Source organism: Balaenoptera borealis (genome assembly GCF_965194805.1).
Source record: "Balaenoptera borealis genome assembly, chromosome: 6".
Lineage (NCBI taxonomy): Eukaryota > Metazoa > Chordata > Mammalia > Artiodactyla > Balaenopteridae > Balaenoptera > Balaenoptera borealis.
Window position 1 is genome coordinate 122,350,588 of NC_138863.1, and position 13,694 is coordinate 122,364,281.

General features: G+C 39.1%; 1 protein-coding gene and 1 long non-coding RNA gene across 2 annotated transcripts in view; one reads left to right on the top strand and one right to left on the bottom strand.

Moving 5' to 3' along the window:
• CNTNAP5 (contactin associated protein family member 5) overlaps positions 1–13,694 on the top strand; it is an 862,652-nt gene that overhangs the window by 95,719 nt on the left and 753,239 nt on the right. The window lies entirely within an intron of this gene.
• The window catches only part of LOC309631478, a 571,739-nt gene continuing 563,035 nt past the window's right edge, over positions 4,991–13,694 (bottom strand). Inside the window, exon 3 of the long non-coding RNA XR_014246296.1 lies at positions 4,991–5,301. This is a non-coding gene — a long non-coding RNA (uncharacterized lncRNA). The remainder of the gene's footprint in view (positions 5,302–13,694) is intronic.

Sequence of the window (13,694 nt, forward strand, 5' to 3'; positions counted from 1 at the left end):
TACACACAAAGCCCCATGGCCTAAAGGGTCCCTCCTTGGGCACCCTTGAAATTATTAATAATTTTGTCTTTGAATTTGTGCTTTGTAAGTGATGTTCAATGGAACAAAGAAGCAGGTGCAGGGGGCTTAGAGCTCGGCTCACAGATGGATTTGGGGCCACCACCTTCCTCACCCACTGATGCTTCAGGCTCCCCCTCCTGGCACCCACACAAGTACAGCTGCCACCCTTCCCTCATGGCAGGGATGTGGGCACACACACGGGAGATTTGGGGATGAACATACAATTTATGGCATCTCCAGGGGGGACATGACAGAGCTGTCGCTGCTCCAGGTGGGAAACACGAGGGTCCATGAGACAGGCAACCCAGTGGAGGCAAGCTTCTTGCCCATCCGCAGTGCAGGTACTGAGCCTCCCCTGGGACCGATGTCACAGTCCCTTAGGGTGGCCCATCCTCCATGGGTCGGGCTGCAGGGCCATGGGAAAAGGACTCTGACTTTCCCACTGAGGTCTGAGCGTGGAGCATCCGTGGGGCAGCTGGCAGGAGGGGAAACCACCTCACCTGGCCCACTGGCCCAGTCACAGGGAGGGCCCACGGGCACCTGCGAGAGACTGCACACACCTGGCTAATATTCCCTTGCCTGACAGAGCGTGACATTAAATAAAAAACACCATAACAGGTCCAAAATCCAGGAAGAAAGAAAAATATATGTGTAAGTATTTTAGTACTTTTTAAAAACTTATTTATTTTAATTGAAGTACAGTTGATTTACAATGTTGTGTCAGTTTCAGGTGTACAGCAAAGTGATTCAGTTATATATATATATATTTCAGATTCTTTTCACTTATAGTTACTACAAAATATTGAGTATAGTTCCCTGTGCTATACAGTAAGTCCTTGTTGGTTATCTGTTTTATCTGTAGTTGTGTGTACCTGTTAATCCCAAACTCCTAATTTATCCCTCCCCCACTTCCCCTTTGGTAACCATAAGTTTGTTTCCTATGTCTGTGGACCTATTTCTGTTTTGTGTATAAATTCATTTGTATCATTTGAATTTTTTTTTTAATTTTAGTACTTTTAATGGCACTTTTTTTTCCTGTTCTTTTTTTTAAAGAAGAGACCCAGGTTTTTATTTTTCACTGGACTTCTCAAATCACTTAGTTAGCCCTCTAAGTGACTGACAAACAGTACAAACAACTTTATTAGTGGCTCTAACTTTTAGTGTAAAATTGCATGAAATTATAATATGTGTTCCCTAAAGTACCAAGGCAGGTTTTCCTCAGTAAGCTGAAAACGTGGAGGGTGTAGGAATCAACATTTTTGTTGTTTATTTGCTTCAGTAGGTCCAGTCATTTGTGGAACACCTCTCCAGGTTTTTCTGGTTTTGCTGTCAGCTCAGTGAAAACATCTGTATTCCCATTTGTGTCATTTTCCTATTAAATCGTCTGCCCATATGAACAGACTGCCTCCTTGTACTAAGCTTGTACTAAGCATAAGGCTTCCTACGTAGGAGTGGGGAAGGAGATGAAAAGAGAAGGCATATGCTGAATAGAATCCCCTTTTAAAGCTATATGTGCACTCTTACAAATCAGTGAAATCACATGCATATACTTAGCACTATGTTTGGCCCTGGGAGGGGAGGATGTTAAGACAATAAAAACTTTGTCGCCTTTCAGGAACTTAGAATCGAATTGGCAGCAGCAAAAGCACATATGCACATTAAAGAAAAAGAAACAAAAAATAATAATGATATTCATGGCGCTTCCAAATGAGCAATGTCATCAAACAACCATAGGAAAGAGAAGACTGTTTATTGAATACCTGACACAGCCCGACACCCTAGCTCTAGGGTGAAATACAGATGTCATTTCATGGCATCCTTCCACCCATCCTGAGAGATGGCTATTGGTCTCCTCATTTCACAAACGATAAAGCTGAGTCTCAAATAGCTTAAGCTGTTGCCCAGGGTCACACAACTGGTTGGCATTCAAAGGCAGATCTATGTGACCCCAAAGCATTCACTTGCAGGGTGTACCTACTAGAGACAAAAGCGTCTATTTATACAGTACATTTACCAGTTAAATAACTTTCACATCTGTCACCTCATTTGATCTTCACAAAGGCCCTCGATGCAGAGCTCACCACCAGAAAGGGGAGCCAAGGACACAGAGGGGCGAAGAGCCCAAGTTCATTATCCATTCACAAGCATGGGTCCTCTGATCTCCCATGATCTCTGCTCTTCTGGTAAATGAATGGACTGAAAAATGACTGTATAATCAGAGTGTGCTCTGTCCAGGGTGGTGAAAATTTATGTCGCATTAATACTGCTGGATGGAGTACTTAACCATTGATCAGATAGACGCCTGTTATTATCTGGCTGGCAGAAAACCAAACAATGAAATGAAATTTGGGCAAATTCCATACATACTTGGGAGAGGCCACATAGAACAAAGAAAGAACACACCGAAAAGAGGGGGGTTACTGAGAGTTTGGAGCGAGGAGTTTGGGTTTCTGAGCCTGCTGGAAGCCCATTATGAAAACAGATAAAAGTGTAGCTGCATATCTTAGAGTGAAATTGTTTGTACTCCCTGTGATTACAGATAAGCTGGGATCTCCTTGCTGGCGGTGATCAGGGTTTGAGTGTCTCATACACTTTCAGCCCTTAGTGACTGAATCTGACATTGTTAATGAGCTCCGTGTTGCTTGTACGCTGATAACATGAGTCTGTCACAGTGGATACAGTATTTGATGATTCATGGAACATAAAATTATTGATCTCTCCTAGAAACTCATATCACTGTCCCCTCACTCAGGCTCCATGGCTATAGGAAAACAGCCCTCCTGAAGAAACTACAAGATTCTTGAAACGAAACCAGTTGGGCAACCACAATAAGAAATACTGAGCGTCTGAAACTTTGAGGCCCTGAGCAGGTGTTACATTGGGGGTGTCATAAAAATTCCTGTAGCATCACGTTGTCTTCTTTCCGGCCCTTCCCCACATTAATCATAGCATGGGTCTTCCTTCCAAATAACAACTTTTTGTTTCTGACTTCACAATTTCTCTAAACCCAAAACTGAGTCACAAGACCATGTCTGCTTAGGGTTTTTCATCACTGCACAATTCAGCATACCTACGGCTGCGGTGCTGGTGGTTCCTCCCCACTTCTGTCCCATCCCCCAAGACATCCCTGATGGGACCCATGACCCATGGGAGTTTGCTGGACTCTTAAACTGTTCTGAATATAAGGAGGATATTTGATGCATCTTCCCAAGGAAATGTTAAACTCGAAGACTTTGGGTTTTGGGGCATAAACCTGGCTCACCCAGTTGTCAAGCTAAAGGAACACACCAATGCCTGTCACGGGCTGGCTTCTTTAATAGTCACAAGGATTACCTTTCAGGCTATGTATTTTGGTTTGTCATTCCTTGATATAATTGTCTCTAGTTCTCAAAGACATAGATTTCCCACTCTAGCTCCTCATACCTGCCTTAGGTTTTCCTTGAGTTGCCTTAGGTTTCCTATCTATTTGCACATAGATGCCCAGCTCAGACCCAGGACTCTGTCTGAAACATGAAACGTTGTTTTCCCTCTGACCAGAATCCTCAAAATTTTGTTGAGAAAGTATTCTGACCACCTGCCTTTCTCAGTGAATTCACATCAGCTAAACCAGTTTGTCACACATCTTAGAGAGAACGGCGATTAGCTGGTATTTTTCTGTTTATCCTGCAGCTTAACCAGCACAGTTAGACATTATCCTTCTTCCATGTATCAACTGAGCTCATTTGTTGAAGGGGTTTTTTTTCTTTTAAATTATGATTCAATTTTGTGTTCCTAAAGTTCACAATACAAAAATGCTTAGCTTAATGATATATTACAACATGATTACCTGTGTAAACACCATTCATGTCAAAAAAAAAAAAAACTTCCAGAACCCAGAAGCCCCCAGCTGGGTCCCCATGACCACCATCTCCTCCCCTGAAAAGATAACCACCTCTCATACTGTTGCAATAACCATGTTCATGCATTTCTTTATAGTTTTAACTTTGCAACAAGCATTCCTAAACACAGTATATTTGGGCCTCTATAAATAGATTTATTATCTTGTATTTGGCTTTTTGCTCAATGTTATGTCCCTTTGTGATTCTGTCAAGTTGTTATTTGTAACTACAGTTTGTTAATTTCCATTAGAAATTAAGGAAATACCCATTAAACACCAATAGGATTCCATGAGCAACTGCCAGAATGCCTCAAATTGAAAAATCTTGACAATATCAAGTGAGTGTTAGCAAGGAGCTGATGTAGCGCCGCTGGGAAAGCAAATATATGCAAACACTTTGGAAACCATTTTGCTTTTATCTGCTAACATTTGAGATTGCATACCCACATCCACTGACTCAGCAATCCTGCTGCTAGACATGTATAGGCAAAAGTTATAAGCCAAGAGACATATAGAAGAAGGGCCATAGCTGCGCCATTCATGGTGCTTAAAAACTAGAAACATTCCAAATGAATAACGCAGTAAAAAGATTAATCACTAAGTTCATACAATGAATTATATAGTATCAGCAACCTTTGAGTTTTCAAGTTTTTATATGCTCTTTCCTCTACATGTGTTATATTTCTCACTCAAAAAAAAAAGGTTAAAAAAACCCTTTGTTTAACAAATTTAAACAGAAGGAATACTCTGTACCTCCATGCTGGGCAAATCAACTACTAGGTCAGTTTAAATCTTTTGCCCATTTTTTCCATTGGATTATGTACATATATATATTATTTAACATCTTTATTGGAGTATAATTGCTTTACAATGTTGTGTTAGTTTCTGCTGTATAACAAAGTGAATCAGCTATATGTATACATATATCTCCGTATCCCCTGCCTATCCCACCCCTCTAGGTCATCACAAAGCACAGAGCTGATCTCCCTGGGCTATGCAGCTGCTTCCCACTAGCTATCTATTTTATATTTGGTAGTGTATATATGTCAATGCTTCTCTCTCCCTTCGTCCCAGCTTCCCCTTCCCCTTCCCTGTGTCCTCAAGTCCATTCTCTACATCTGCGTCTTTATTCCTGTCCTGCCCCTAGGTTCATCAGAATCTCTTTTTTTTTTTTAGATTCCATATATATGTGTTAGCATACGGTATTTGTTTTTCTCTTTCTGACTTACTTCACTCTGTATGACAGACTCTAGGTCTATCCACCTCACTACAGATAACTCAATTTCATTTCTTTTTATGGCTGAGTAATATTCCATTGTATATATGTGCCACATCTTCTTTATCCATTCATCTGTCGATGGACACTTAGGTTGCTTCCATATCCTGGCTGTTGTAAATAGTGCTGCAATGAACATTGTGGTACATGTATATTTTTGAATTATGGTTTTCTCAGGGTATATGCCCAATAGTGGGATTGCTGGGTCACATGGTAGTTCTATTTTTAGTTTTTTAAGGAACCTCCATACTGTTCTCCATAGTGGCTGTATCAATTTACATTCCCACCAACAGTGCAAGAGGGTTCCCTTTTGTCCACACTCTCTCCAGCATTTATTGTTTGTAGATTTTTTGATATGGCCATTCTGACCAGTGTGAGGTGATACCTCATTGTGTTTTTATTTGTAGGAATTCTTTTTCTGTATAGATTGGCACCTTAGGTCTATTATGTGTTGTAAATACCTCTTCACATCCTATTGTTTGTTTGTTCACTCTCTTAATTAAGCTCAAACAGAAGTTCATAATTTTAATGATCTAATTAAGTGGTGTTTTTCTTTATGGCACCTTGTCTCTTGTCTAAGGTATCATAAGATATTCTATCATGTAGAAGCATTACTGTTCTACCTTTCACATGTATATCTATAATACTTCTGAAATTTATTTTTATGGAGGATGTGGGGTCAGTTCACATATTATTTTACTGTCTTCCAATTGTGCCAACACATTAAAAAGATCATCATGTGCATCTGCTCTACACTGTGCCCGTGCTATAAATCAAGTGTCTGTATATATGAGTCTATTTCTAGGTTTCTGAGTCTATTGTTATTTTTCTAACCTTGAGCCAATATCACATGATCCTAATTACTGTAGTTACAATAATTCTTGATAGATGAGAGAGCAAGCCCTCCCACCTTACTCAAGAGTATCATTAGCTCTTCTTGTCTTTTAAGTTTCCATATACATTTTAGAATAAGCTTGTCAAGTTCCAAAATAAAATGCGTTGGGATATCGATCAGGATTCCAATGAATCAGTAGATAATTTGGGGAATAACTGACATCTTTATAATATTAAGTCATGAGTCAGTGAACCTGGTTTTCTCTCTCTCTCTCTCTCTCTCTCTCCCTCTCTCTCCCTCCCCCCTTTATTTAAATCTAACTGTATATTCCTCTCAATAATATTTTAGAATTTTCTGCATAGAAGACTGTACTTCTTTGGTTAGATTTATTCTATGTGTTTTATATTTTTGAAGCTAATACGAATTGTATCTAATTTTCAAATATAATCTCCTAATTGTTTGTTGCCAGTTACAGAAGTAAATGTATGTTAGTAAGTTGACCTTGAATCCACCAGCCTTGCTAACCTCATTAATCCTAATAATTTATCTATGGATTTTTTTCATATTTTCTGTGTATATAATTATAACATCCATGATTAATGGCAATTATATATTTTTCTTTCTGATCCTAATGTTTACATCATTATTTTTGCCTTTGCTGCATTGGATAGTCCTTTAGTTAAATGTTCAGTAGAAGTGAGAATAGTAGACAACCATGTTTATTTCTTTTTATTTATTTATTTATTTATTTATTTATTTTTAATTAATTAATTTTTTATTTATTTTTGGCTGTGTTGGGTCTTTGTTTCTGTGCGAGGGCTTTCTTTAGTTGCGGCAAGTGGGGGCCACTCTTCATCGCGGTGCGCGGGCCTCTCACTGTTGCGGCCTCCCTTGTTGCGGAGCACAGGCTCCAGACGCGCAGGCTCAGTAGTTGTGGCTCACGGGCCTAGTTGCTCCGCGGCATGTGGGATCTTCCCGGCCTAGGGCTCGAACCCATGTCCCCTGCATTAGCAGACAGATTCTCAAGCACTGCACCACCAGGGAAGCCCCAACCATGTTTATTTCTGATGTCAGAATAATATCTTTCAAAATTTTATCAATAATATGATTTCTGTTTAGATATGTTTGTAAATTCCTTTTATTAGATAAATAATTTCCTTTAGTGTATGCAATATTTTCTCTACAAATAGGTAGCTAGAAATATGTAATTGTCAAATGATCTTCCTGAATCTAAGATTATATTATTTTATGATGTTAATATAATTAATCACACTGATTAATTTTCAAATGTTAAGCCAATCTTTCATTCTAAAACAGAACCAGAATTTTCATAAGAAATATATATATTACATATGATATATATTTGTATTGGGTTGGCCAAAAGGTTCGCTCATTTTTTTCTGTAAGATGGCTCTAGTAGCACTTAGTTGTCTTTAACTTTATTTGAAACAATTTTGCTAGATTGTATGTGACAGCTGTCATATCAGCGTGCATTTAAAAAAAGACTTATCAAAATTGGTGAATTTTTGTGTGGCCATTTTAATATTGAAGGTGGAAGAAAAAAAGCAACGTCGAAAATCATTTGCACTAACTGGGTTACGTGAATCGCTTTGACGTTTGGGTTCCACATAAGTTAAGTGAAAAATCCATCTTGACCCACATTTCTGCATGTGATGCTCTACTTAAATGTAATGAAAATGTTCTGTTTTTAAAACAAATTGTGACGGGTGATGAAAAGTGGATACTGTACAACAATGTGAAATGGAAGAGATCATGGGGCAAGCAAAATGAACCACCACCAACCACACCAAAGGCCGATCTTCATCCAAAGAAGGTGATGCTGTGTATATGGTGGGATTGGAAGGGAGTCCTCTATTATGAGCTCCTTCTGGAAAACCAAATGATTCCAACAAGTACTGCTCCCAATTAGACCAACTGAAAGCAGCACTAGACGAAAAGCGTGAAAAATTAGTCAACAGAAAACGCATAATCTTCCATCAGGATAACGCCAGACCACATGTTTCTTTGATGACAAGGCAAAAACTGTTACAGCTTGGCTGGGAAGTTCTATTTCATCTGCCGTATTCACCAGACATTGCACCTTTGGATTTCCATTTATTTCGGTCTTTATAAAATTCTCTTAATTAAAAAATTTCAATTCCCTGGAAGACTGTAAAAGGCACCCGGAACAGTTCTTTGCTCAAAAAGATAAAAAGTTTTGGGAAAATAAATGAAGTTGCCTGAAAAAATGGCAGAAGGTAGTGGAACAAAAGGGTGAATACGTTGTTTAATAAAGTTCTTGCTGAAAATGAAAATGAAAAATGTGTCTTTTATTTTTACTTAAAAACCAAAGACACTTTTTGGCCAACACAATATATATAAAATGGAATAGGATGATATTAGGATAATATCAATAGTATGTGGTTATCATGGTATTATCATATCATAATATATAAAATCAGGGATTCTGTAATCCTTTTTATATATTGTTAGAGTATTTAATATATTTTAATGTTTTATTGAAGTATGACAGATATACAAAAAATGAAAAGTGATGGCTGTACACTCAATCATAACATAATGGACACTCCCAGGTAATTAAGTTTGCTAATACTTTGTTTCAGATTTTACTAGGTTCATGAACATATATGGATCTATTAAACCATGGACATATTAAGAGTTAAATAATTTTCCAAAATTACCACACTTAAGAATTTGGGACCTAAAGCCAGAGAGGGTGAGGAGTAAAGATATTTGGCAGAAAGATTATTGATATTCTAACTAACTAAAAGCTAACCAGGCTCTCAGCTTTTGGATAAAGTGGAAAAGGGTAATACATTTTGCAAACAAAATAGAGTGAGATTCCAGCAAAGCCATAGGCAATCCTTAAGGTAGGAAAAGGTCAAGGGCTCTGAAATCTGACAAGCCTGGGCTTTGCATAACACTGCTGTTATTTACCTACTGTGTCACCTTGGACATTTTATGTACCTTCTCTAGCAGTCAGATTCCTCATCTGTAAAACCAAGAAACTATTACCTTCTTTATGTGAGTCTTAAGCAATTAAACTCTGCTAGTTTGTAAAGGACAGTGTTTGGCACACAGTAGATACTCAATAAATGTTAATTTCCTTCTCTCTATATATCTGCCCTCTGTTAACAAAAACACAAAGAATGAAGAAAAAACATTAAATGACTCAGGGTCCAGTTTTTTGGGTGTAAACAAAGAAGGAAAATGTGACAGTAAAGGAAAAGTCCAGATCAGGTCGTAGCTCAGATTGTGGTTCCTCCCTCACGTTTAATAGAGGGGTAAAGTGGGCACCAGGTGTTCAAACTAGAAAACGTGGGTCAGGGGGCAGAGTGCCTGGAAGGGTTTGGGTCCTGATACCTCGGTTCCCGCAACGTGAGCAGATGACCTGTTGTTACCTTCCTTGGGGTGTGACGAAGGACAGTGGGTGAAGCTCTTCTGCCCAATTATTGACACGGAGGAATCAGAGAGAAGGGAAGGGGTTCCAGGAACTGTTCTGGTAGCTACGCATCATAGTTTGTTTAATTGCATGCATGTATTCAGCCCCCTGAGACGAGCACTGTTGTTTCACCCCACCTTGGCCATGCAGGGCTGGCTCATTCCCTGTGATGGGAGCTTCCCCTACACTCTGAGTTATCTCCTGGTGTCTGTGCTCCTCCTGAATCTTTTTTCACCTGAATTTTAAATGGGTAGCCCAGGACTCCTAGACATCTGGGGATGTTTCTATTAAGAATTTTGTATTTGTCTGTTAATAAATTTTAAATATCAGAGTTTGTGTTAAAACCAACTTCAAGGAATAGATATCCTTCCCGACCAATGTCCTCTGTGCCATTCTTGCTCTGCCATCTTGCTTAGTCATATGTCTCGGTGCTGCATGCGTTTCACGGTCCAGCTTGGTCCTTGAGTCCAATTCAGCTACTGCAGTTGAACTGGAATCTAGGATGAAGTAAGGCAAGCCAGGACTTTTAAGAAAATGGAACATGGTTACAATTTTAAGCACAGGTCTTTGGAATGTTATGCCAATGTTTCCATTTTATTGTGCTTGAATTACTTTCCCTCCTACCTTCTTCCCCAAAGAGTGCTGCAAACTAACAGTGTCAATATAATTCACAGAATGTTACTTCAGCTTAAGTTTTCCTCATTTCCATTTAATTTTCGGGTTTGGCTTTTAGAGGATGTAAACCCAATCAACAATTTCTGTCTTCCTAGGGCAGAAATCTGAAACCTACTCTGGCCATTTTATCTACAACTTCACCCCTTCTCAAAACTTTCTCATTCCACTTGCCCACTTGATAGTTTTTTATCACTCTTTAACATATTATATATTTTATTTAATTAAATTGTCTTTTATTTGTCTCACTTACCAGAATATAAACTCCATAGAAGCAGATATTTGACTATATGTCTTCCCAGTGCATGGCATATAGCGTGTGCTCAGCAAATTCTCATCAAAATAATTATCCAATTTATAATCAAATGCATTGAATTCTAAATGATCCAAGCTGCTTTGGGGTAAGGAGCTAGGTTGGAGATTGAAGGAAAGGAATATTCAAAGAGTCTGCAATGAAATATATAATAATGTGTACTTAACACAATGCATTTTCTAATCAAATAGTACTTTCATATCAAAAAAGACATGTTCTACAGAAGTGAAGTTCCATCTGTAACACACCTATTCCTTCACAAACCCTTACTGATCTACTATCCTATTCTGCATTCAAGCACAAAACTGACTAAATCAGTGAACAGTGGTTCTCAAGTGCAGATTCCGAGGCCTCACCCCAGGGCAACTAAATCATAAACTGTGGGAGTAGGACCCAGCAACCTGAACTTTAACAAACTCTCCAAGGCATTATCCATGGTCAAGTTTGAAAACCACTGGTGTATGTCTTCTTTAAAAAAAAAACAACAAAAAAACCCCCACTATTTTACCTTTAAATCATCCTTTTTCAATTCTGAGATAAAATGAAAGAATGAAAAGCATGACTATGCAATAAATAATTAAAAATCTCTCTCTCCTTCCATGTATATATATACATACACCCATATGTATGTATATGTATATATATATATAATGCATGTGTGTATGTGTGTATGTGTAAAATGTGTGTATATGTAATGCACATGTACACACACACACACACACACACACAAACTTGAAAAAACATTTAAAATCTAAAGGTACATCCTTCGATGTTTTGGTGGTTGAAGAGCCTTAAAAGCCACAATACCTGCCTCAGATCGTCATTTGTGTAAGCTACATGTCTTGCATTCAACTTAGAAGAGTTGACAAGTCATTCTCAGACCTGTCCCTTCTAGGGGACACTTCTGTCACTGGGCTGATTGAAGGGATAGTAGAAGGATGCAAAAATAATGAGACTTATTTTCCAGTAAGGAAGTGACATGACAGTAAGCCAGTTCACTTCTTAAACCATCATGACCCAATCTGCTTGTGGGAATTCTGTGCTTTATAGAGACATGGAAATAGTGTTTTGGAAGGTAATAAAGGTAGTGGAAGGTCAAAGAAAAATAGCTCTCCAATAGCAGGTCATGCTTCTTAATCCAAGCTACCTGCTTCCTGAATTTTGGAAAACTGGTATTGGACACTTAGGGGAGATAACGAGATGAGGAAATCAACATTTGTTAGGTGCCCAATCCAGACTGGGTTTTTACATGCATATCTCTCTTAATCTTCTTAATAACCCACATTCTAAATTTACATTTCAGTGTTAGAGAAGGAAATTGAAGTTTAGAGAGGTCATGTAATTTGTCCAGGATCACATATATAGTAAATGGGGTCATTCATTAATAAAAAAATTACTGGATACTTTAAGTTGGGCATTTTAAGGCAGAAGTTCTCAAACTTGGAACACCAGAGGGCTTAAAAAATACTCGTAGCCAGGGTTCCACCCCATAGTTTATGAGTTAATCATTCTATGGCACGACCTGGGTATTGGGGTGTAGAAAGACTCCCCAGATCACTCTACTATGCAGCCCGGTTTGAGAAACACTGCTGTGGGGATAGAGTACCGGCCTTAGTGGATGTCAGAGTCTGGTGAAAGTGACAGGTACAGCCTAATGGTATAGGGCAAGAAGTGAGGTCTAATAATAATGGTGACTGGAGGGTACTATGGGAGCACAGAGAAGGTGCTCCTCAACCAGGCTGCTCCTTACTTCCCAGAACCTAAGCAGAGTTACAAGGAACAGAGAAACAAAGAGGAAGAAAGAATATCTAAGGGAGAAACAGAGGGAACATCAAATGGAGAGGAGCACAGGGGAGCTGTGGAGAGCTGGTTCCTCTGGGGCACGAGGAACTGACAGGTGATGGAGTGGGAAAAAAGCCAGGTTTAGGCAAGTTGCCTTGAAGGACTTGAGACGTAAGCTGTACCTTAAAAGATGGATAGAATGGGAGAGACTTAGAGACAAAGAAATGAGTCTTAGGGGAAAGTAAAGTTATATGAGTTTAGGAATTATCTGATCTAACCAACTAATTTATAGGTGAGGAAACTAACATCCAGAAGAATGACTCAACCTGCCCCAAACCAATACCCAAATCATGTCAGGGGCAGAGCCCAGACTGCATTATAGTCCTGGAGACCTCCAGGCAAGGTTCAAACACTGCAGTACGGTCAGAAGAGATTACATTAGTGAAAGCCAAAGAATCCTGTGTGTTTGAAAGAGTCAGAATTCTGGTTTGACATGAGAGAAAGGTAGACACCAACTGAATGTAGACAAATGTGCCATTTATCTTGTTAACAACCTCAAAGAAGTCCCTGGGTAAGCAATCACCTATACGCTTAGTCTTGTTCCCAAAGATGCTCTTGTTTGTAAGATAGGCGTATGTGGAACAGCTATGTGTTGAATTTACTCACTGTGCCTTTGGTGTGTTATTAGTGCGTAGATTCTGGAGTAAGACATGTATGGGAATGATTCATAATGCTGTAACAGATTTTGGTTATTCCGGCAATCCAGTGTGTTCCTAGTCTTGGGCACTTCCATCTTCCTAGCAGCTTTTCTTTATCTTGAAAGGATGGAAGCTTGGGTATTAATGCCCACCACCACCCCCCCTTCCCAGAAGATTACACACACATCGATGACCTTTGCTTTAAATTAAAAGAGCTAACACCTTTCATAACCCTCCTGTGATTGTCCTAAGGCAGCCTGCTTTAGGCACAGACTGACCATTTAAAGTACATTCCATCAAGGCATTGACAGAAAAGCACAACTCTTCCTTCCCAGCTGGTCTTGTAGCACATGTTTTTACATTTTCCTTCCCTGCATTTCACACTTATTTTCATTCCTGAAATAATTCAGAGGCTTTCTCTGTATTTTGATTCATTGAAGTCTGCACAGTCAACAAAATTGCTACTCATGCCTGAGTTCCAGGACTTTTACTATCATTGAGGAGAGATGCAAAACTCAAAGCACATGCCTTTGTGGTCAAACACTGAATTGGGCTTTAAAAGAGTGTACAGTTGGAAACAATGTGATGTATTTTGAATTGTGAGATGGACCATAGGACGTGAGCTTAAGGAGCTCACCGCCTGCATCCCCCGATTCGCCCTGAATTATCCAGTGTACCCAACTCTTAAAACCCCAGCAAGACCTGAAGCTTTCCCTGC